At 48.1% G+C, this 25585-nt stretch overlaps 1 protein-coding gene and 1 long non-coding RNA gene across 4 annotated transcripts in view; one reads left to right on the forward strand and one right to left on the reverse strand.

Moving 5' to 3' along the window:
• The window catches only part of LOC142583127 (uncharacterized), a 115130-nt gene that overhangs the window by 72328 nt on the left and 17217 nt on the right, over positions 1–25585 (reverse strand). The window lies entirely within an intron of this gene.
• LOC142583143 (uncharacterized) overlaps positions 12416–25585 on the forward strand; it is a 92472-nt gene continuing 79302 nt past the window's right edge. For both annotated transcript variants that reach the window (XR_012828555.1, XR_012828554.1), the window contains exon 1: positions 12416–12514. This is a non-coding gene — a long non-coding RNA (uncharacterized LOC142583143). The remainder of the gene's footprint in view (positions 12515–25585) is intronic.

Here is a 25585-nt window from a genome sequence, read left to right on the forward strand (position 1 = left end):
GATAGGTACCAATTTCAACGGCGCCCTCGATTTGTCCCCTGGTTTGCCCACCCGCTGACAAGTGTCACATGTCCTCACGAAATGGTCTGCGTCCCGAAAACACCCTGGCCAATAGTACTCTTGCAAGAGACGGTCCTTAGTTTTCTTAACTCCTAGGTGTCCGGACCACGAACCCCCATGTGACAAGCGCAACAGATCCTGACGATAGCATTGAGGCACAATTAGCTGATCGAACTCCACTCCTCTGCGGTCTAGATACTTCCGGTACAGGACTCCACCCCTTTCCACAAAACGCGCAGTTTTCCTGGCGATACCTTCTTTGACATTGCAGCGCACGTTTTCCAGGCTGCCATCCTTTTTTTGCTCGGCTATCAAAGCCGACCGGCTGACTTTTAGCAACCTATCAAGTCCGTCTGACGTAGGCGCGATGAGCAAATCAGTAGATAGCTCTTCTAACTTTCCCGTGTCGGGCATTTCCTCTCCAGTATCTGGCGCCTTTAACGTTACAGACTCAAGTTTATTCAGTTCGGGCGTGCTCGGAATATCAGCTTGCTGCGCCTCTGACCCTTTTTCGTTGTTTGATAACGTCGGCCCCGCAACTACCGCCTTTGCAGCGAGCTCCCGAACCTTCGATCTGGTTAAGGCCTGACCACTAGCTTCACCAAACAAAAGCCCCTTCTCGCGCAGGAGGTGATCGGACCTGTTTGAAAATAGGTACGGGTACTGGGGTGGCAGCATAGATGACACTGCCGCCTCTGTCTCAAGCGCTCCGAAAGGTCCTTCAATAAGCACCTTTGCTACTGGCAGACACACGCTATGAGCTTCCACGGCTTGCTTGATCCACGCGCACTCGCCCGTGAACATATGGGGTTCTACGTAAGACGGGTGAACTACATCCATCGTAGCTGCGGAATCGCGAAGCACTCGGCACTCTTTCCCGTTTACGAGGAGGTCTCGCATGTAAGGCTCGAGAAGCTTCATGTTCTCGTCAGTGCTGCCTATTGAAAAAAACACAACTTTTGGTGTTGTTTCCGGACACTGCGCCGAAAAGTGACCCGGCTTCTGGCACGTATAACAAACGCGCGCTCGCCTCATCTCGAACCGCTTTCTGCGTTTGGCTGCCGCCGTCTCTTTACGTTTGGTCGGACTGCTTTCACTCGCATCCTCCCTACGCGTGTCCCCCTTTAATCTCATGGGCGCGAACTTCGGCCTCTCAAACTTCGAGCCAAATTCACCCTTTTGACCGTCCTTAGCTCCGCGAGCTCGACGCGTCACAAACTCCTCGGCTAGCTCAGCGGCTCTAGCCACCGTACTCACGTCTGGCCTATCCAAGACCCAGTATCGCACGTTCTCCGGTAACCGACTATAAAACTGTTCTAGCCCGAAACACTGCAGAACTTTATCGTGGTCACCAAACGCTTTCTCTTCTTTGAGCCACTCCTGCATGTTCGACATAAGCCTATACGCAAACTCTGTATATGACTCACTTCTGCCTTTCTCATTTTCCCGAAACTTCCGACGGAACGCCTCCGCAGACAGCCGGTACTTTTTTAGCAGACTCGATTTTACTTTGTCGAAATCCTCTGCTTCCTCTCTATCCAAGCGAGCGACTACGTCGGCCGCCTCGCCGGGTAACAAAGTGAGCAAGCGCTGTGGCCACGTTTCCCGAGAGAACCCCTGCTTCTCGCACGTTCGCTCAAAGTTAACCAGGAACAAACCAATGTCCTCTCCAAGCTTAAACGGCCGCATCAGGTCAGTCATTTTGAACAATACGCGTTCTCCTGCACCGTGTGCCTGACTTCCATTACGAGCGCGTTCCATCTCTACCTCAAGACGCTTCATTTCCAAAGCGTGTTGACGGTCACGCTCTTGTTGCTCTCGCTCTTTCTGTTCTTTACGTTCACGCTCTTCTTTTTCTTTCTGTTCTTTACGTTCACGCTCTTCTTTTTCTTTCTGTTCTTTAAGTTCGCGCTCTTCTTTTTCTTTTTGCTCTTTAAGTTCGCGCTCCTGTCTTTTTGCAGTCTCTCTCTCTTCAATGGTCTCAAGGCATTCCGACAGCTCGTCATCCTCAGCCTCTAACTCAAGAATAGCCTTTATCAGTTCCGGTTTTCTTAGTTTGTCTGAGACATCCAGACCCAACTCTCTTGCAAGCTCCAACAATTTCGGTTTGCGCAACGACTTCAAATCCATGGCTGCTCTGAATGCTGCTTTCTCTACTGCCTATTATTGTCTTGCCGCAACTAACCCGGCAGCAACGACAACCACAATTACCAGCTCTGTTTCTGACACTAACAAAAAGCCTGGCAAAGCTCAGAAGAAGAAAGTCCCGCACTCACCAAACCTCGCAGGCAGGAATTCCGCGCAGTCGTTCCGCTGCAGGCAACCAGTCGTCACACAGGGCTCGTTGCACTGCTCCCGGATCGTCGTTGAGCTGCTCAGCATACTGTCAACTGCATCTCTTTGCTGCTGGCCTCCGTTGTCGCGATCTCGCCGCTGGCAGACAGTTGTTTGAAGTCGTAGGCGATCTCACCGCTGCCAACCAGATGTTTGGGATCGGACTGCTGGTACGATCTGTTGGGAACTCGGCGCTGACGCCCGTGGTTGTACCTGGGTCGCAAGCCCCAAGGGTAGCGTTGGCCTGGCGGCCTGGGGTACAACTGGAAGCATCCGAAGGTCCCGGCAAAGCATGAGTCGACTGGTAACAACGAAACAACTTGTTTATTTTAACATCGCAAAGAGTTGGCGGTCAGGTTTGACCGACGTAGAGAGACGGGAGAGCACTTCACTCAACAGAAGAAATCGGAGCCCTTCTTTTTGGCGTCCGGGGGCAGCTGTTTTTTTATACTCTCGCAGTTGAGGGCAAGAAGGAACCCCTCAAAAGACGAGCACGTGAATGTACAATGGGCTAATGGTGACGCACACTGTCGTAGCGATGCCGTAGCACCATGTCGAGCACGATCTCGTAGCACCCTGTCGTGGCGCTGCCGGTCGGACACAATGACTGTAATGAGAGGATGGTCCCTGCTTTGGCATCGCCTGTTTCGGGCACAATGACTGGAACGAGATCCCTGCTTTGGCATCGCCTGTTTCGGGCACAATGACTGGAATGAGATCCCTGCTTTGGCATCGCCTGTTTCGGGCACAATGACTGGAATGCGAGGATGATCCCTAGGCGGTCGCATCGCCGCAGTCGCGCCTGGAAACACCTGGCGATGAGTGTTGCGGCGACGACGATCGGGCCAAAATGTCTGCCGCCCCGCCGCAGTCGCGCCGGCAAAACCACGTGTCGCAGGCGAAACGCAACACACTACGCCTCCACTGGTCGGTAATCGAGCTAACTCGTGCTCAGCAGCGCCGCGGCGGGTCAGCGGCAGGTGCCGAACGAAGGCAGCCGACAACGACCGTGATGACACAGTGGCGAGTTAGTCAGTTGAAGCGACGTAAAACACTTCGTGGGTAAAAAAGAATAGCCACCAATCGCTGCACTATAGTCGGTGACAACCTAAAAAAATTACAAACAAGCTCCACCCACAAAGATCCAGTGGGTCTATCCTTCACATCTGGAAAAGAGCCGAGCCAGCAAGAGTTCCCCCACAATTACACACAAATTATATACAACCAATAGAGTTTGATTATTTCCCGGAGGCTGTTTTTTTTTTCATATATATCTGTCCTCGTGTCACTGGTTTCAGGACTACACATGAATGTCTAGGGCAAATTTCATGGATGATCCTGATATCATGGCTCAGGCAAATATAAGCTTGAAACAACGAGCTTTTACTTTCCATTTGGCCTGCATTGTTATTAACCAAGCCAAGCCATTCGGCTGCACGCGCACTACAGCTGCATCGGCTCTCTTCCAGAGGTGAAAGATAGGCGTACGGCGTTTTTGTGGGTGGAACTTGTTTGTAATTCCTGGGATGTCAACGGCTATAGAGACAGATAAATGAGGAAAGAAATTACGTGGGAATGGGAGGAAAATATTCCTTACAATATACTGTCACAAAGCTGTCAAATCTAGTTTGTCAAGGCCGTGCAGAAACTTTCATGCAAAAGCGTGAGCGATATTATTTCTCCATTTTTTTCCTGTTTTTTTTATTACTGCAATGATGAGCGGAAGCGCACCTCTGGTAATGCGCAGCAACCAAGTTTTGTTCGTCTCTAAAGCTTATGGGGTTTTACGTGCCAAAAGTACGATCTGATTATGAGGCACGCCGTAGTGTGGGACTAGGGATTAATTTTGACCATCTGGGGCTCTTTAACGTGCACCTAAATCTATGTACACGGGATTTCTTTTTTTTTTGCGCTTTCCCCTATCGAAATGCGGCCGTCGTGTCTGGGATTCGATTCCGCGACTTCGTGCTTAGCAGCGCAACACCAAAGCCACTAAGCAACCACGGCGGGTTTGGTTCGCCTCTTTACCACAGACATGCATGATCCGGTCACCACGTTCTTCCCCAACTCATTTATAGGAATTGGATTGTTAATCACACTGTAACGATGCATTTATTTAAAAAATACATACTTTTGCCACAAGTTCTGCCTAATAATGGCGTTCAGTCAGCAGGTTATTACTTGTAAATTAAGCCGGGGAATATTTTTACCCAATGAGAGAGTAAGACTAAGTCACTGCTTTAATCATTCAAACAAACTCTGAAGTCATGCCTTTCTACCTCTGCAGTGGATAATTTGTAATTAGCATAACATAATCATGCATAGCATAATCATGCAATACGTTACACTTACGTTCCATGTTTTATTCTGAATAATCTGTATAGTGGTGTTCTGGCTTTATTTTTAACTTAGTTACACATGTTTACGTCTTACCAGATTTTTTCGTTGTGTAAGTAATTCAGGAGTCTCAATTCAATGAATTCACATTTATTGTGTATACTAGATCGCCAGATGTGTTCTTTCATCGTACATGAAGAATAAAATTCAAGTTCAAAGCCAACTTTATTCAGAGAACATGTGCACAGATTTTGCAGATCCAGCATAGCTCGAAGCTGCACCCTAGTATGAAAAGCCCTGTTTGCGTGGGACAAAATACTTACATTCTAATCTCAACTATTTTCGACTGCTCTGAAAAGAAGCTAGCCCTTTATTTATTTATTTATTTATTTATTTATTTATTTATTTACTTATTTAAAGCGATAGCCTTCTGTAGCTACTTTGTCCACTTTGGATGGACGTCGGCCGACCTCGCACAATGAAAACAGGGATGAGAGTCAACTTGGGGCCGCTGGGTATGGGCCCGAATAGACCCGAACTTGCTAGCTGCTGTCTGGCCTAGTATGTGTCAGTTGGTACGTGTGCGAGCAGACAACTTCGGCAGTGTGTACGTGATAATGGTATGTGTCAATTCTCGGCCAATCCTCCAGGAGAGCAAGGCACTTGATTGGTTGGGCAGCGCGAAGGTGATGTCACGCACTCGAGTTACAGAAGGTGAGGAAGTTGCAGAAGGTGAAGCGTGCCAGCTGCGAACGCCCCATCGGCAACACACACGTCCGAGGCCGCTTGATGGAAAGCCATTGTAACGAAGTTTCAGCCAATATAATATAGGGCTAGTGTGGTCACTACGAATTTTCAACTGGGGTGGTGCGATTACTGCAAGGTACACTGTTTTGATACCATTTGGCTTTGTGCTTGGCAGCGAGATTGCCACTTCGTATCTCTGCTCACGTGCCCGTAAGGTTTTGCGGTTTACGGATGACAGGGAGATATTGACGCAACTATATTTGGCAGAACCAATATTCAGCGGGTATGCGCCAGTGGGGACGACGCTGAAGTAGCGCGTGTTTTTAGGTGAAGCGGGGGAAACGAAGAAGACGTTGTTGTTGTTCCCTTGGACGACTGATAAAGTGCGTTTCTTGGCGGTGCTGCTACGCATACTCGTCGATCCCACGTCGTTACACTGGTGGAGGTGTACTCTTGCTGACAAATTTTAGTAGGGAGCGCCGACACATCGTTAGAGGCACTGCTGTCGCCTATTTCGATGAAGTGACAGAAATACAAGACTGCCACTTAGCGCAGGAGTCGGCCTCTACAATCCACACAGCTGCACCTATTGTAGACGTTAATCCGACGTTAACGGCCGTTGAGCGGAATCGTCTGCTTGAGCTCATCAAGCAGTACCAGGGCTGTTTCTCCTCTGCGTCACGAGTTGGTCAAACGCCCCTTACGAAACACCGCATCATTACTGATGTCGACGCCAGACCCATCCGACAAAACCCTTATCGTGTGGCCCCAAAGGAACGCGAAGCGATACAAAAACAAGTGAAGACGATGCTAGAAGATGGCGTTATTCGACCATCTAATAGTCCGTGGGCATCACCTGTAGTTTTAGTGAAGAAGAAGGACGGTAGCCTGCGCTTCTGCGTTGACTATCGGAAGCTCAATCAGGTCACAAAGAAGGACGTTTATCCGCTGCCGCGTATTGATGATTCCTTGGATAGGTTGCGAAACTCGTGCTACTTTTCCTCAATGGACTTGAAAAGCGGTTATTGGCAGATCGAAGTGGATGAGAGAGACCGTGAGAAAACAGCCTTTGTGACGCCTGACGGACTTTATGAATTTCAGGTACTTCCTTTCGGTTTGTGTTCGGCGCCAGCAACATTTCAGCGTCTAATGGACACTGTGCTCTCCGGACTCAAATGGCAAACATGCCTGGTGTACTTGGATGACGTGATTGTCTTTTCCGCAACGTTCGACGAACACTTACGAAGACTGAAAACTGTTTTTGAAGCGATACGCTCTGCCGGTCTTACTTTGAAGCCTGAGAAGTGCCATTTTGGTTTTCATGAGCTCCAGTTCCTCGGTCACGTCGTCAGTAGCCAAGGAGTCCGACCTGATCCGGATAAAATTGCCGCCGTCGCTAATTTCCCGATTCCATCAGACAAAAAAGCCGTGCGACGTTTTCTGGGACTCTGTGCATATTACCGGCGATTTATTGCTAATTTCTCGCGTATCGCATGGCCGTTAACACAGCTCACCCGAGACGATATGCCTTTTACTTGGGGCGAAGACCAGCAGCGGGCATTCCACGAGCTCCGGCAACGCATGCAATCGCCTCCCGTATTAGCACACTTCGATGAGGAAGCCCCGACGATATTGCATACAGACGCTAGTAATGTCGGTCTAGGGGCGGTGCTAGTACAATGGCAGGGCGACAGCGAAAAGGTGATTGCTTACGCCAGTAGGACACTATCCCGAGCCGAAGCTAACTACTCCACCACTGAAAAAGAATGCCTCGCAATGGTATGGGCAGTTCTGAAATTTCGTCCGTATTTGTATGGTCGGTCTTTCACCGTCGTTAGTGACCACCATTCCCTCTGCTGGCTCATTAATTTGAAAGATCCTTCCGGCCGGCTCGCACGCTGGAGTCTTCGACTCCAAGAGTTCGACTTTGTTGTTACATACAAGTCGGGAAAACGGCACGCAGACGCCGACTGCCTTTCTCGGTCTCCTGTTGAGCCGGCAGCACAAGACGATGACGACACGGTTTTTCTGGGACTCGTGGATACTGCCGATCTTTCACGCCAGCAACGGGATGACATTGAATTGCTGCCGCTTATTGATTACCTCGAAGGACGAACCAACCGCGTGCCGAGGCTCTTTGCAAGAGGGGTGGCATCATACTGCTTGCGTCGCAACGTCCTCTACAAGAAGAACTTCTCGCCTAGCGGCAGCAACTACTTACTTGTTGTTCCATCACCGCTTCGACGTGAAATCTTAAACGCCTGCCACAACGAGCCGACTGCTGGGCACTTGGGCTACACTCGCACATTGGCACGGATTCGGCAGAAGTACTACTGGCCGAGACTTACTGCGGTCGTTAAACGCTACGTTCAGACATGTCTGGATTGCCAACGTCGTAAACCGCCATCCGTCAAACCAGCCGGCTTACTGCACCCTGTTGACGTACCGGCCACACCATTTGCACAAGTAGGCATGGACTTTCTGGGCCCCTTCCCAACGTCTACTACTGGTAATAGGTGGATAATCGTTGCCACGGATTATCTCACTAGATATGCCGAGACAAGTGCCCTGCAAAGGGCAACAGCAGATGAAGCGGCACGATTTTTTCTGGAATCCATCGTTTTAAGGCATGGCGCTCCCGCAGTAGTCGTCACGGACAGAGGTACTGCGTTCATGGCCCAGTTTTTAGATATCGTTCTACGTCTAAGTGGTACCGCCCACCGAAAGACAACAGCGTATCACCCTCAAACAAACGGACTGACAGAACGACTCAATAGGACATTGGCTGATATGATAAGCATGTACGTAGATGTAGAGCATAGGAACTCGGACGAGGTTTTACCTTATGTCACCTTCGCGTACAATACGGCTCGTCAAGAGACCACTCGCAAGACGCCCTTCAGTCTCGTATACGGCCGTGAGGTTACAACAACATTAGATGCAATGCTCCCTCATGAATTTGACGACAACGAAACGGGTGCTGAAGAGATAACACACCGAGCAGAGGCAGCTAGGCAGCTTGCGCGTCTGCGAATCCACGAACAGCAGGACATTGACGCCAGACGCTACAATCTTCGGCACAAAGCCGTAACATACAACATCGGCGACAAAGTGTGGGTCTGGACACCTATTCGACAGCGTGGGCTCTCTGAAAAGCTCCTACGTAAATACTTCGGGCCCTACATAGTTCTCCGACGCATCAGTGACGTCAACTACGAAGTCGTTCCTGACAGCTCGCACTGTTCAAAGCGCCGACGACATTTACCCGAGGTCGTTCACGTGTTGCGTATGAAGCCGTACTATGAGGACTGCCAAGACTGCGCAGTTCTTTACCGCTGCCTTCCAAGCCTCTATCATCGGGACGATGATCTTTTCTAAAGGGGGAGCAAATGACGCAACTATATTTGGCAGAACCAATATTCAGCGGGTATGCGCCAGTGGGGACGACGCTGAAGTAGCGCGTGTTTTTAGGTGAAGCGGGGGAAACGAAGAAGACGTTGTTGTTGTTCCCTTGGACGACTGATAAAGTGCGTTTCTTGGCGGTGCTGCTACGCATACTCGTCGATCCCACGTCGTTACAATATGCAGTAGGTTTCATACGAAAGTTATCGTTGACTCACAATCGTCTTTGATGGCTTCTGCCGCTGTACTTTGTATTATTTTCTTTAGCATTGACCGTAAATATATTGTTTTTGTCCAGTCACAGGAGGCCATGACAAGCAACCTTCTTGAAACATCACGCAGTGTCATAATAGATCGTGTGCATCGCAACCAAACACTATGATGGGTCATTCTGACAGTCTGACGTTTTCAGAAATGTCGTTATTTCTGAAAATGCTGAAAGGCATGGTGCGATGAAAGTGATGCGCGCGGGAGAGCGTAGCGCTGAGCGTTGCACCACTATCCAGTGCGTCTACTTCACGTAGGCAGAGGCCAAAATATGTGGCGATCTCGTAGGAAGGGTCACTCGAACCAAGTACGAGAAACATTGCTAGAAGAATCGCGCTATTCACCGCATCAGAACCTTGCCTGATGGCAAAGAATAAGGTATAAGGCGATTACAATCCTTTCACAGCCGGTGTACAGATGGTTCCGAAATTGTTCCAGCGAAACTATGGCGCGACGACTTGCAAACAGATCACGTGGAAGGGAAGCTATAGCGTAAGAATAGATTAAGAAACACAACAGAACACTCTGCAGCGAACGCCTCCGAAATATGTGATTAGTGAGCAACTGTATAAAGATCAGCCTATAATTTCCTATATCGTGTAATCACCAAGCTTTGTTTAACTTTGGCAATTTCTATATTATCTGGAGTCTAAGCTCGGCCCGGTAACCTGCATTTTGCAATGAACAATAAACAACAAGAATGACGACGACGGCAATCACAAATGAAAAACAGAGATAAATTATGGGAAATAGCAGAGTGGTGGGTGCAGGCCAGTTGGTTATTCATGATTTTGGGAAGTTACCGCATTGCAAGAAAACACGGCGACTTGAAAAAAAGGACAACACGAAGCGGTTGTTGTCCCTTTCTTCAAGTCCCATGCTTTCTTGCGGTGACTTCCCAAAATCATGAGTAATTTATGGCTAAAGAACACCGTTAATGGGGACAGATTTCTTGGAAGAATCGCTCTAAAGTGACACTTGTAAAGCTACACGTAGAACTATTTTGTCGCTCCGCTAAGGCGGTGTTGGTTACTATTAAATAACAAGGGAAAGTGCTATGCCAAACTGCGCAATTAAACGCGTTTTTAATAGTCAACCGTGGACCCTTCTAGGTGCCGGCAACAAAAATCAGGAGGGAAAAAGAGACCTACTACCTCGCGAACGAGTTCCAATCGTGCTCTTCAGCGCCCGACTCCTCTACGTTTGTGTCTCGGGCCACACGTATGTAGTATATGAATATTCCTGTATTTACATCGGTTTATCGAAGCGAACCGTTACGAACGTTATCGACGCGGCCTCCCACGAGGGTGTCATGACACTGCAAGGCACTAGAACGGCACGAAGACGCCAGTTCGATTGGGTCAGGCAGAACAGGTTTAGAGTTGAACGCCAGGGAGGGACAAAGAATAACACACGGAGCCGAGGATGCTCTCCCGATAACCTTTTCATAGAACGTAGCAGATTCAAAAAAGGACGTTGCTGCATGCACGCTTTTTTTTTTTTCTATCCAGAACTCCACGTGGAGCCTTTGCATGCCCATTCGTTTCTTTGTCTGCACGGTCGGTGGCATACGCTGTCAATACATCACCCCTGTTGACTCCTACGAATATTCGCATGCTTGCCTCCTTACTGCCTGTATAAATAGTAGGGTTACCGGCTATGGAGCTTCTGTTTTTATTTCGCTGTGTTATCCTTGCAACCTGAAACCACGTGGATGACCCATCTTTCCGGATTCACAAACTTTTCCTTCATTTTCATATTTGACTTGCAATATGAGGCGGCTGTGTAGGCAACGGTGTCACAACGAGTTCCCCGCTTCGTTATGGATGGTACTTCTGCGGATACTCTGTAGGTTGTTTTGTTTCTTTTTCTTTTCCCTTTTTCACAGTCCCGTAAATTATAACCTTGTCATTACTTTAAGGTTACCATTGCACTACATCATCTTTGCTTCTCACGAGGTCCAATTCAAAGTTTCTCTGCTATCAGGACAGCACTTCTTTTTTTTTTTTTCGCCTTAACTATCAGGACGTTCATCGCTGGTGAAGAAGTAGAGTGCTCGAAGCGGCCGAACTGAATCACCTGGGAAAAACGTGATTTGAATAACACTGCAACACCGCTATAACCAAAAACCGTGGGTGGACTGGGCCCGGATTTTGTCAGCTGCCTTGCACGGAGCCCTTATACAAAGCTGTCAGTGAAGCCACTGCAGCACTGGAACGGTGCGGAATCCACTATTTCGACAAATTTGGGCGCACGCGGCGCAGGCGATCTCTCAGAGCCTCTATAGGACCTCAGTGTAGAAAACTGCATCGACAGTTTGACCTTCAGTTACACATTCGTGATGCACAATTCCATGGCAGTCAAAAATGAGGATCAATATGATTGATTTTGGTTTATTCTACCGAGCCTTCTTTTTGCGCAGGTCAGTAGTACGGCTTCAAACTTTCATTTAAAATTTAAAGGCGACTTCGAATGCGACACCAAAAGTATCATGTATATGTTTGAGTGTACGGTGTACAAGAAACAGTACATGGGGCCAGCAAAAGGATCTTTCAGATTGCGCATTAACAATCATAAAGCCCGCGCTAACACGTTGCCGAACCTGCCCACCTCAAAACACGTATACTTACCTGCCACTAATTTGATAAACTGAAGATCACGTCGCTTGAATCTGGGTTCAGTTCGAATTCTTACAGAAAAGCCCGTGAATCTTTTCATATCTATAAATTTGATACCCTCGCTTTTGGTTTGAATGAAAGAGCGGGATAATTGAGTTGCCTAATTTTGTAACTTATCGCTTCTTAGCACGTTGTTTATTTTTCTATTATTCATAGAATGGGGGGGGGGAGGCAATCTCCAATAGAAGTTATAACTGGCTGCTTTTTGCCGGCTCCCCAAAGACTATGAAGGACGGGGTATGAGGGACGGCGTAGTTGGGGTCCCGGATTAACTTTGAACCCCTGTGGCTTCTTTCGCATGGTCCTAAAGGAACGTGGCCATTTGCGCAATACCACCCCTATTAGAAGGCAGCACCATGGCAGGCGTTCGCTCCCGCGACCTCGCACTCAGCAATAGAACTAAGCCATGCAATGGGCCACCGCGCGGCGAGTCGAACGTCGCGATCGAAGCGCCCTATGCCTCAAGAAGGCGGCAGGTTAACCACATTGTGTGAATGGCACATGTTTTTGTTTTGCGAAAGGGCAGCATCTTGGCGGGGTCTGATGTCGACAACCTCGTCGGCACGCTCGCACGTCCATCTGTACGGGAAGAGCGATGCTGCACGCCGTTTCGTGAGCATACAGTGTATGCGCAGGCATGGGACGCAATCTTTGGCGACGAGGAGACCCTGCGCTGCGGTGCTCGAAACGTAAGTAGACCCCCGCAGGCGAGATTTCTTTGCCACAGAAACTGATCTGCATGCACGCGTAATCATCTGCATTGCTGATTGCTAAAGCTGCTGAATCAACGAGCTTCCCTATACTGACCCCAGACGTTGCACACATTCACAAGGTTCAGCTCGCACCGTCCAGCAGGGAGAAAATGTTGAAAAACAAGGACGCAGACACGGTTTAGAAAAGAGCGGTAGGAAGGTGCAGCGGGGAGCGGGAGTGGGAGTTAGGTGAGGAAACAGAAATAGGTTCCCGGCCGCGCTTTCACCCATGAGCGTCTGCTTCCTTTTTCTCGCCCTCTGCGCGATCATCGACAAAAGCACGAGAGCGGGAAGCCGCGCCGAGTAATGAGGCATCGCTGTGGGCCACTCACGCAATTCGTTCCGGCAGTTACATGCACCACCGTGAAAGCCACAGCAGAGTTCGTTGTTGCGAAAGCAGGAGAGCCTCCGCCAGACGACATGCTCCGTATAGTCGTTACCCTCCCCCTCTTCCCCTCCTTTCTTTTCTTCTTCTTTAAAGAGACTAAATCATGGCTGTTACGCAAGCAGCCGTGCCACTGGGAGAGCTGTGCAGTTACCTATGCGGAATTCATGCCACATTTAGTGAGTTCTTGACTAAGTGGTTCGTAACTGAACCCTTCAGGTGATGACGGCGTGGAACATATCGCTGACCCGCTGGCGCATTTTTTCGAGCAGCTCAAGAAGAAAAAAAAAAACTCCACAATGTCCCCCTAACATGAGAGACTAAGTGTACGATGTGAAATAATGCTTAGTTTTGGATGGTGAAAAAGAAACATTAATTGAGCAAAACTTAATTGATAAATATGATAATCTTACAATAATAAAAAGCTTATATTTTAAAAACTTTAAGGGCTAGAAATACCTTTTATTAGCTTATTACTAGTCTTTACTGTGAAAAAAAAAAACACTTCCGAATTACGGCCACTCGGTAGGAAACTCTTAATTGGGTCACCGATCGCACGCGTTAACTTTGGAGAATTTCGTAGCATTCCGTTCCTGCAGGAAATGTTCATAGCATTTCCTTGGAGTGTCCCTTTTGTTTGCGGACAACACTGCGCACGTTCCTCTATAAAGTTGGTAAGAATACCGCCCGTTTGCTGCGTTAGGCGCAATAGTAATAAATCGCGGAATAGTACAGGATGCATTTTTACTATATATATATATATATATATATATATATATATATATATATATATATATATATATATATATATATATATATATATATATATACGAATACGCGTAGCCTGAGAACACTTTTATTATTTTGCAATGGGACCCGTATGTTCTGTTGATAATATATTGCTGTATTTTGCGTAAATACATTGTAAGAACAGTTTATAACAGCCGACTAGCGGTAGTAATTGAGTGGAACTCACTCGTTAGAAAATGTCCCTGGAAAGTTACTTTAGCAGCTTCTTCTGGCGTGCGTTTTCGCATTTCTACTTTTGTACGCTGTCGTAACAAATTTGGCTGATATCATGTTATCTTTGAAACCAACGACATTGGAGTATGAGAGATGCTGTTGTGGAAGTGTCTGATTTTCGCCATCAGCGATTTTTTACCGAGCACTGTCATGAGGCCACAATAAACGGGTGTGTGTAGGCTATTATATTTAATTATACATGTACATGGAGGTAATGGTGCCTGTTAGAAGCGCCGGCTGCTTCTCTCTTCCAATGTGCCAAAACATAACCACAAATAAAGGACGCCCTCGAAAAAGAATACATCGAGCGCGGAATACAAAAACGCAATTGAGGAAGAGGTCGTGTGATCACTGCATAACCATTCGCGTTCATAAAATTAGTTCAGAAATAGTTGTCGGATTCTCGCACTGAAAAGAAAAGTTCGTGCTGACCAGGCTGGAGGGCGACCGCCACTTCCGGCAATCGAACCCGCGACCTCGTGCTCAGAAAATTAAGAGCTTACGGCCATTGAACCATTGAGGTGGCCGTGACGATCGTCACTTTGTCATTAATCACATACAGCATATGACAGGCAGCCGTACTGTCGATGCTATTTTGGTTATCACAAGTCGTTTTCTCGTGCAGCCATCAACGACCTACCGAAACAGGTGGAGAAAATACCCAATTCGTACCTTCGTATATCGACGATACTGTTGGGTATGTTGGGTATACTGTTGGGTATACTGTTGGGTAAGCTGCTGCTCATGACGCCAGAGATGGCAGGCACTCTCAAATCATTCTGGATAACAGCAGCTTACCGGTAGCCTTCAAAGGAGAGGTCTGTAATCAGTGAGAGAGAGAAAGAGAAGAGGGAAGCAAAGGCAGCGAGGTCAAGCAGGCGCACGTCCTGTTTGCTACCCTATATGCAGGAAAAGGTGTTAAGGAATGAAAAGACAGACAGACAGACAGACAGACAGACAGACAGACAGACAGACAGACAGACAGACAGCACCGAAGGTGCGTTCATCCGAAGGTGCGTTTATCCGAAGGTGCTCACAGATACTACAGCCTCTATGTACGACACATGTGTACAGCAACACGTGCTTTGCTCAAGTTCCTGAACTCGACATATCTCAGTTGACTTAATCAGTGCATTCTGTCTGTGTCTATGGGGCCGACATTTGGAGGACAACAAATAAATTTCCGGAGAAGCTATGGGCCGCGGAATGAGCGATGGAAAAAAAAATAATCATGGGGATCCCACGCACTGTGGGAATCTATAAGTGAAGCTTTCTGTGCTGTTTGCGTTAACAAAAATAAGCCTTGATGTTGACGTCGATAGTCTAAGTTCTTGAACGTTTAGTGTAATACGAGAGCGGTGAGTTGATGCTAAACGTTACCTTGCGTGTACTACTGCTCTTTGTCTGCTTAGTACACAGAACATACATCGAGTCATGTTTGCTTGAGGCGCTGTTGTGCGACAGTGTGCACAGCTTCCGACAAGGTTAGCATTGTCATTACCTCACATAGAGTGTCGCATTGTGGCAGAAGCGTTAAGCTTTAATTGAATTATGGGGTTTTATGTGCCGAAACTACAATTGGATTATGAGGCACCCCGTAATGAGCGACTCAGGATTAATTTTGACCACCTCAGTTTCTTTAACGTGTACCTAAATCTAAGTACACGGTGTGCTATGCATTTGGGCCCCGTTCAAGTACAGCCGTCACTTGTTGGGATCAAACCTACGACCTCAAGCAATGGCATAACCATTAAATTACCGCGACGGGCACAGAAGTGTTGATTTGCATGGCGGCTGCTTGCGTAGTGTTGTCTTGACGCTGCGGTACTTTTGAGACTGCACGCCCAGCGTCAGTTGCCCGCTAAAAAAATGTGCATGGTGCTTTTTTTTTTTCAAAAATAGCAGAAACGTACCGTAGTTTTTCATGCCGTACCTTGAATTTACACTCATACAATTTGTGCGCAACTTTTGCCATGTCTGTGGTAGAGTTTCCTTTAGTGAAGGGACGCCAAACGAGGCATGGTTTTTGTCCTCGGCTTTTCCCTCTTTCGCGCTCCTCCCCTGTATGCGAGCTGTCACGAGCGAAGAACAGGGAGGTTGCTATTCTGTCGTTTCCCGACTGCTATCGACTCTGCCCATTCTCTACCTCCTCTCGCTACCTCTTCGCAAGCATTTTGTCTACATTCCTCCTGGACTGTTGCGAGAGTACAAAGGCTAAGTCGCGTGAGTCCAAAGGTAAGCGCTGCAGCTTCTGTGGTGCTTTTGCGGAGGGCTCACGCATAATTACAGCAGTTTGATTAGTATTGTGGCGACGCATTGGAAAGAGCTAGTAGAAAGGGAATTCGTTAGTTATGAGAAAGGAAAAGTTGGCGCTATCTTCTGCAGCTCTTGAGGGAGCAGGGCTCAGCGCGAGCTAGTATACCCCAAACGAGTTTCTGACGCTACTTTACCCTTGTGCTGCACTTATGACATGCATATACGCACTATCAACCACCCCGCGACGCGATATGCTAGACAAGCATATCGCGTTGCGATATGCTTGTCTGGCAAAACAGCAGTGCAAAATAAAAATGAAGATGCAAAAGAAAGCTTCGCTTTAAAATGGTCGCCGTAACGTAACGTTGACAGACAGGAATGTTGCAATAAGGGTTAGACAGCAAATACGGGTAGACGATAATTGTAGTTGAGATGAAAAGAAAGAAGCGTAGTTGGGCAACTCGTGTTATGCGAGATTAGATAACTGGTGGTCTATTAGCATAACAGAATCGGCTGTAAGGGAAGGGAAACGCAGGGGTGAAGTGGTGGGGTGAGATTAGAAATTTAGCAGGCATAAGATTGAGTCAGCTGGTGCAAGACAGCACTTGGTGATATCTGTGCGAGAGGGCTTCATCCTGTAGTGGACATAAATGGACTGATGGTGAAGATGACTTGTATTTACCGCTTTAGCCAGATGTACAGCATGGAGCAATAGCGCCGCTGGTAAATTTTTTTTATGCTTCTAACCCTGGTGCCTATGATGCATGCTTTGTTGTAGGACTGTTCTGCGACAAAGCCGATTAAATATTCAGTTCCGGACACTTTCACTCAAGGAAGGCTCACAAAATTTCTCCACTAGCACTGCAGTCTACGCCTATAACGTGTTACGGTAATTGAGAAAAGGAAACACACGTACGTGTGGCTAAACTTCTCAATTACTAATACTTTCTCGCTATCGCGCTTGCGCACGATAAGATGGCGCACTCGGTGTTGGACCCGTACTGCAGCACCAAAATGAAACGCGAACACGTGAAAACGAACTATAGAAGGCAAATTTCCTTTTACGATTTCACCTCCGTGTATGTCACTGGGGTGATTCACCGAGAGGCATAATTTTGGTAGCAACAGCGCCTTTAGCACTCGGCTGCGTCACCATCGTAGATGTCGTTTTGAAGTAATCGGGTGAAAGTTCTGTAATTTCTTCTTGCTCGGGCAATTCATTCCAGCGTGGCGACTAGTAGTAGGACTAATAGTACGTACAACTGCTCTGATGCTATCCAATTGACACTAAAACGTTGTCTCTTGCTGCACACTGAAGGAGTTTCCAGATTATGAGTCAAATATTGGCCTGGTCGTGGGACGTTAATGAAAACCGCGTATGGATAGCTATACGTCTTATCGAAAACGACAGGCTGTGAGGTATATGTGGCCGGGTCGCTTCGTGTAAGCCGTTTTGCTTTCAGCAGCGCCGCATGCACTACATGTGCGCGATCGCGCTGCACAGAACGAGTGCTTAGAAGCGACATTTAAGCGAGCGCGCGTGCTCAGGAGCCGATCGGGGCCCGCAGCAGGCCGGCTCTTCACGATTCATGCGCTTTCTCGCTGCATCGTGATCGAGTTCGAAGGTCGCTGCGCACGAGGCCAATGAGCGTCGTCTCCCGCGGAGTTCGCAGGCAAACGGGGTTCCACGCAGGCCTACCGCCGTTCCTGTCGCCGCCGCCGCCACCAAAGCCATGATGGCAGCCGCGCGATATTACATAGGTATACACCGCATTCGAAAGCAGGCTCTATCCCGCGAGCGTGACCCAATCTCTCCGCAATACGACGCGCTTTGGTTGTATAGTACGCGCAGAGCGGTTCCGCTGGCGCTGTATGGTAACCCAGTCCTCGTAACGCCAAATTGACAGTAAACTAGTCTCGTTCTGTTCTGTGTGCGCACACAATCTAGCGCAAGTCGGGGACCGCGCATACGTGGCCGTAGGGGAATCGAAAGTGTTATTGCGGGCGAGGGGGGACATAGCTCTTGGTACTGGTTGTGGCCGTTGCTTGTGTCCTTATTGTGGAATCGTGTGGAACACGCGCGCGCCATGCGGAAATGATTATCGGTAAGAGAAAGAAAGAAAGAAAGAAAGGAAGAAAGAAAGAAAGAAAGAAAGAAAGAAAGAAAGAAAGAAAGAAAGAAAGAAAGAAAGAAAGAAAGAAAATTGCCTGATTTGCAATGTCAAACATGACTAAATTACTCACAGATCCCACTGCCTAAGGTAAGAAATGATTCACAAGCCGCTCAGGCAGTAGCAAATGAGCAACAGACCAGGTGGCCGAATGAAAAAATTCCCGCTGAGCTCAAAGCCCGATGTCAAGCAAACTATACCATGGCTACAGATATCCCTAAAAGCTGTATTCAGCGGCATCCGAGCCTATCTATCTTCTTACTTTCGCCGAACGGAAGTGTTCCTGAAGGAAACGCTCCTGCACTTTTGTATTTTCCTTCACCGCTGGCTTTCCAATGCCACGCAATATTTTGCTGCTGACTTTCCAAATCGTCACAGACAGTGAAGTACGTACAGAAAAAGGATGGTCGATGGTACAGCTTTAGTTATTTTCCAGCCAAACACGACACCAGAAATGGACGTTAGCCAGTGGACTATACTTCGCATTTCATAAACATGAGCACACTCAAATGTCTAGCCAATATCGTGAGCCGCCCTGTATTGTTTGTTACAAGTAGATAGCTCCTATTAGTTCGTAGAAACAGTCAGTTAAATGGCGAAATCCCGCGCGAATACACGGAAAGTCCCGCACGTCGGCCAGATACAACAAATGCGCTTATGCTATACGCTTGTGGGTGATTAGCTGGCGCAAGACAGGATCAGTTGGAGATTGATGGGAGAGGCCTTCGGCCTGCAGTGGACACAAAATATAATAACGATGATGATGATGGTGACGATGATGGCGGTACGCCGTTTGATACTCATCCTGGCAAGCGCGAGCGCCCAAATGTCGTGGCTTTCAATTTTGCGACTTGCAGCGTATGCACCAGAGCGTCGGCAAACAGCGTGGTGTTGCTATGGTTCGAGTTCCTTTGGCGCTATATACAGTGCGCGCTGCGTACCGTGAGCCACTGTAATGAACATAACCACCTACTAAACTGTGCAACATGCGCGACGTCTTCATCAGTGTGCGACGAGCAAAACGCTCGGTGCTGCTGCCTCCTGCATATGCAGCGTGCGCAAAAGCAGGATCGCTACCAAGACTATATGGCGCTACAAAGCGGCCTCGAGGCGCCTCGAGCTTGCCTTTCCTTCTTTCTTTCTTTCTTCCTCGTGGCCGAGCGCGGCATCAATGTGCGAGAGGGGAGGAGGCCAGATGATCACGACTTTCCTTCAAGAAGCGACGCCGTCGCTGCATGATCGACTTAACGCGCGCCGTTCTTCCGAGGTCTGTGCGCTACACAAGCCGCGCGCGCCCGTTGACTCGAGACCCGTGCGTGCGCACCAGGAAGGCGCAGCGTGGTGGGCAAATGATCGGCGCTCCGGCGTCCATCTTTTGTAGCTACGTCGGCGGCGCGGAAGGTTTAGCGCTAATTGCCCAAGTATTTCCCGCTCGCGGACGTACATACACGTGCGCGAGACCCGGCCGCCACTCGCATACGCCGCAAGGTTCGCGCATGGCCGAAGCCGCGGCACTCGAGAGCGTCGGGACGCAATCGACGATACACGCTTGCGCGGTGCGGAAGCCTCCCGCCGCTGCCAGATGCCGTTCGGTTGCCCAATTTCGGATTCATATCTGCGCGTCGCGCTGGGTGGTGCACCAAAACCAGCCGGCCTTCAAGTAGACGTATAGAAAGGAAAAAGGTGGCGAGGTTTCGCTTGCCGCTGGGGCTTCTATAGTTAACCTAAGCTGGTATAGTAATGTTTTCAAGTTAATCTTATATATATATATATATATATATATATATATATATATATATATATATATATATATATATATATATATATATATATATATATATATATATATATATATATGCTGAAGCATGAAACGTCTCCATTGTAGCGCTTCCTTCTTTCGGATTCCAAAATAACGACAGGCGGATCGTGGTTTTTATTTTGCTTAAACAGCGTATCGAATCAAGATCTTCGCCAATGACACGTTTCGGCTACACTAACTTTGTATGTTCGGTGCACCCGGCAGTCTCGACTGAGTTCGTCTCATTTCGCCTTTGGTGAGTGAGTGAGTGAATAAATTTTCATTTGGTCCAGCAAAGCGCGATAAAACGCGCCACCGGCTAATCCCACGACGGGACTGACAGATCTAGTCTGCCGGCCCGATCGCGGGCGCGCTGGACGGCCAGGATTTGGTCCTTTGGTGCCACGGCGCACTTTATTGCGCCTCTGCTTATTGTTTCATCCTATAAACTGCCTCACGCATAATCGATATTTGCGGCAAACGCGCCTGATAAAATTGTCTGCGCCAGTGTTGCATGGAACCTATGCTAGCACAAATGCATTTAATAAATAATAATATTTGGGGTTTTACGTGCCAAAACCACTTTCTGATTATGAGGCACGCCGTAGTGGAGGATTCCGGAAATTTTGACCACCTGGGGTTCTTTAACGTGCACCTAAATCTAAGCACACGGGCGTTTTCGCATTTCGCCCCCATCGAAATGCGGCCGCCGTGGCCGGGATTTGATCCCGCGACACAAATGCATTTAGTTCAGACAACTTTCACAAATACGTATACACATAGCAACAGTTCAGCTTTGCTTTCCTTTCTTTTTTTTTTTCTTTTTCGACCTAAACGAGAAAAATGTTACAGATTATTTTGATTTTTTTTTTCCCTCATCATCAAGTTTTCCTGGCTGCATTCCGAACGTGCCACCTGCTTTAGCAGGTCTGCTTCTGATCTCGCGTTCATAGCTGATGATTGCTGTCTAAGCTACAGTGCGTGCATGCTCACTCGTTCAGGGCAGCTCACAGCAAATAATTCTCATTGCCCGTGGGAATTCTACGCCTGTCTTGCTTGGGGCGCGACGCTGTTTTCCACCATAGTAGATCATCTGAAGGTCTCATGAAGTCGAAACCCCATGTCGCAAAGAAGTGTCGTCATTGACCGTAACAATGCGCGTCGACAGCTTCAGTCTTTCCGCGTATAACCGGTGGTTATAAGCGCAGTACGCCTGCTCTGGCTGCACGACGTTGTTTCTTCTGCGCGCACGTACACGTTCATCGAGTCTCTCTCTCTCTCTCTGCCGCATATATCTTAGCCTCTCCCCACTGGAGGGCCGGCAGCCAACAGAACGCTCTTCTGGTTAGCCTCCATGGCAACCCGTTCCTCTTCATAGGTCAGGAATGAAATGCAACCGAAAAATTGTTGTCTTCTGTGACCCTCTAAGCAATATTGTCTCTCCCATAAGTCTGTCTCTCTACGAAGCCCGAAACATATATTTGAACTAGGTTTGTTGCAAATGCGTCGCCCAACTCAAAAATTGTCTTCTCTAGTCGGTGACAACCTAAGTATGAAAAAGTTCCCCGGTGATTACGATACTCGCTAAAGCGAGCTTTGAGCGCAGCTGTTGTTTTGAATTCGCGATATATTTTGGCAAAGAATTTGATACTGAACGACAGGGTTTTCTCGGCGGCGGCGCTGAGCCTCTGCTCGGGTAGCTCGTTTAGCAGCTGCGGCAGACGAAGCATTTCCACCGGTTGCGTCGCTCATTGTTCAGGAAGAAATGGCTGACACTGCTGTGTATTATGTTTATATTGTCACGTGGTAGTGACAGTGAGGAACGACACAGTGTCGAAACTATGAGTTGCAGCTTTAACTCTTTATTGGCCGAACTTGTGCCCAGCAAAACAAAAGTAACACTCAAGCACAATGGTATGGCGAGCGGAGTCGGCGGTCGTCGGAAATCTGATCTGCGGTTCAAGCGCGTTGGCTTTTATACATGACTCGTCGACGGTTACAGTGTAATCGCTGTTGCCTGCGTGGCTTCCAGAAAGTACTGCACAGATCGCGTCGCGCATACAATCAGATTACAAAAAGCTTCGGGGACAACAGCCAACGGATGGAACTATCGATAACATTCGAGAAACTCCTGATACATGCAGGCGCGTCGTGCGCCAAGGGATAACGTTTAGCATTTGTTAGCCGCTGAAAATCAGTGAACGATGAATGATACAGGAGTGAACGGACGATGCGCAGAACTCGGGCGCCATCTCATAGAGATCGTCGCAGAATACGTCTTGTGCGGCACTACGCTTTTCTTCTCACGCTTTCGCCATGCCGCCCTCCCCCGCTTTCCGCCTCACGGCTCCCCTGCACCCTCCTCTCTTCGCGCTCTCTTCGCTATCACCGCCTTTCATTCTTCGCTGCGCCCCGCATTGCTTTCATTCTGCGCTGTTGGGCTCGTTCGCTCGGTTACGTCGACGCCGACGCGGACACTCACCGAATGAATGGGCGCTGCGCTGTAAAACGACGGTCATCTTGACCCTCATTGTACAGATCGCCTTTGCAAATCAAATCTAAATGCCTGTTCAATCGCAGGCCGGAGGAAGGACAAGTGTATCGATTAATCAGGTCAGTCGATTTCAAAAAAGTGAAATAACGCCTGCCTTCCTTCGTATGCCAGCGAAGCATGGAGCCATGGTCCAATCATATTTGTCTTGGGAAATGGCCTACGATCTAGCCAGTTTAACAATGCCCGAAGAATGTTGCGTTCGACGTTATAGCTATGAGAAATCCACAATAAGTGTTCGCGAATATATCTTCAGAGTTGCATGAGTCACCCATGGTGAATCTGCCACTCCAATGAGAAATGAATAGGCTCTTGTAAAAACCACCCCTAGCCAAAGGCGGCACAGTGAACTTGCATCTCTCTGGGGAAAGGTGGACATGGTACTTGCAGCTTCAGTGAAGGATCCAGTCTGTGCAGGCGGCAGATCGAAATACTCGGGGTATTCGAAGAAGTTTGCGTCTTTGTTGAGCAAGGAAATATATCTTCGCAAACCGGATTCCCATGCTTCTTATTTGCTCACCCAAAAATTCCTACTTCTACAAGCTGTCAGGGTACAAATCATTCGTCTCATCGACGTGTGAGGAGCGCAGAAAGGTTGTTGCATATATTAAAGGCTCGAATAGTCGCAGCAACCTTGGCCATCCATGGCTCAGTTTCTTTTTCCACGGCGAAAGAACCATACAGCGCCATGTGGTCTTATAAGTCAGGTACGTACACAGAGGGGGGTCCGGGGAGGCACCCCCCCCTCGAAATTAAGCGGCATACTCACCCCCCCCCCCCGCCCCCACCTCCGACGCGACCACTCCTCACATACATTCCTCAAGCGCCGCCAAATTAACCTTGGGACTTGACAGCTATTCGGGGGTCAACATTTTGCTGCCTTTTTCACTTCTTTTGGATGGCGGTATAGTTATCGGCATTTCTTGGGATGTGAAGGCCAGTTTTCTCATCGATTTGGTGCCCGCGCAATTAACTTGAGCTGCGTTCAGTTGTCACCATCTATTGCAACGGTCACGCGCATCCCAGTGCACCGCAGTAGACACAGCACCGATGAAATCCGAAGAACAAGCGACGCGCGAGAGGCAGCGACGTGACGTGTGCAATGACGCACGCACTAGGCACACCTCTTTTTGTATACTCATGATTTGGCGTCGACAGTGCATCGTAGCAGATACAGCACCGATGAAGTCCGAAGAGCAAGGGACATGTGGGAGGTAGTGACGGAAGCAGTGACGTGACGTGTGCAATGACGTGACGTGTCCAGGCACAACTTTAGTCAGCCATAACTCCTAAGGCGCCGGGGCGTCGGGTGGCGTACTCGGTTCGCACCCAGATCGAGATTTACCTAATTTTTTTCGAAGGCATTTATTTACCTGGAGACAAAGCCGGCAATATCATTACTAATATGGATGAGATCGTTGAAGTGGCTGAGGAGTTTTATAGAGATTTATACAGTACCAGTGGCACCCACGACGATACTGGAAGAGAGAATAGTCTAGAAGAATTTTAAATCCCACAAGTAACGCCGGAAGAAGTAAAGAAAGCCTTTGGAGCTATGAAAAGGGGGAAGGCAGCTGGGGAGGATCAGGTAACAGCAGATTTGTTGAAGTGGGCAGATTGTTCTAGAAAAACTCGCCACCCTGTATACGCAATGCCCCATGACTTCGAGCGTACCTGAATCTTGGAAGAACGTTAGCATAATCCTAATCCATAAGAAATGGGACGCCAAGGACTCGAAAATTTATAGACCGATCAGCTTACTGTCCGTTGCCTACAAAGTATTTACGAAGGTAATTGTAAATTGAATCAAGAACACCTCAGACTTCCGTCAACCAAAAGACCAGGCAGGATTCCGTAAAGGTTACTCAACAATAGACCTTATTCACACCATCAATCAGGTGATGGAGAAATGTGCGGAATATAACCAACCCTTACATATAGCTTTCATTGATTCCGAAAAAGCGTTTGATTCAGTCGAAGCCTCAGCAGTCATGGAGGCATTAAGGAATCAGGGTGTAGACGAGCTGTATGTAAAAATATTCAAATATATCTGTAGTGGCTCCACAGCCACCGTAGTCCTCCATAAAGAAAGCAACAAAATTCCAATAAAGAAATGCGTCAGGGAGGGAGATACGATCTCTCCAATGCTATTCACAGCGTGTTTACAGGAGGTATTCAAAGACCTGGATTGGGAAGAATTGGGGATAAGAGTTAATGGAGAATACCTTAGTAACTTGCGATTCGCTGATGATATTGCCTTGCTTCGTAACTCAGGGGACCAACTGCAATGCATGCTCACTGACCTGGAGAGGCAAAGCAGAAGGGTGGGTCTAAAAATTAATCTGCAGAAAACTAAAGTAATGTTTAACAGTCTCGGAAGAGAACAGCAGTTTGCAATAGGTAGCGAGGCACTGGAAGTGGTAAGGGAATACATCTACTTAGGGCAGGTAGTGACTGCGGATCCGGATCATGAGACTGGAATAATCAGAAAAATAAGAATGGGCTGGGGTGCGTTTGGCAGGCATTCTCAGATCATGAACAGCAGGTTGCCATTATCCCTCAAGAGAAAAGTGTATAACAGCTGTGTCTTACCAGTACTCACGTACGGGGCAGAAACCTGGAGGCTTATGAAAAGGGTTCTACTTAAATTGAGGACGACGCAACGAGCTATGGAAAGAATAATGATAAGTGTAACGTTAAGGGATAAGAAAAGAGCAGATTGGGTGAGGGAACAGACGCGAGTTAATGACATCTTAGTTGAAATCAAGAAAAATAAATGGGCATGGGCAGGAGATGTAATGAGGAGGGAAGGTAAACGATGGTC

Source organism: Dermacentor variabilis, chromosome 1 (genome assembly GCF_050947875.1).
Source record: "Dermacentor variabilis isolate Ectoservices chromosome 1, ASM5094787v1, whole genome shotgun sequence".
Taxonomy (NCBI): Eukaryota; Metazoa; Arthropoda; class Arachnida; order Ixodida; family Ixodidae; genus Dermacentor; species Dermacentor variabilis.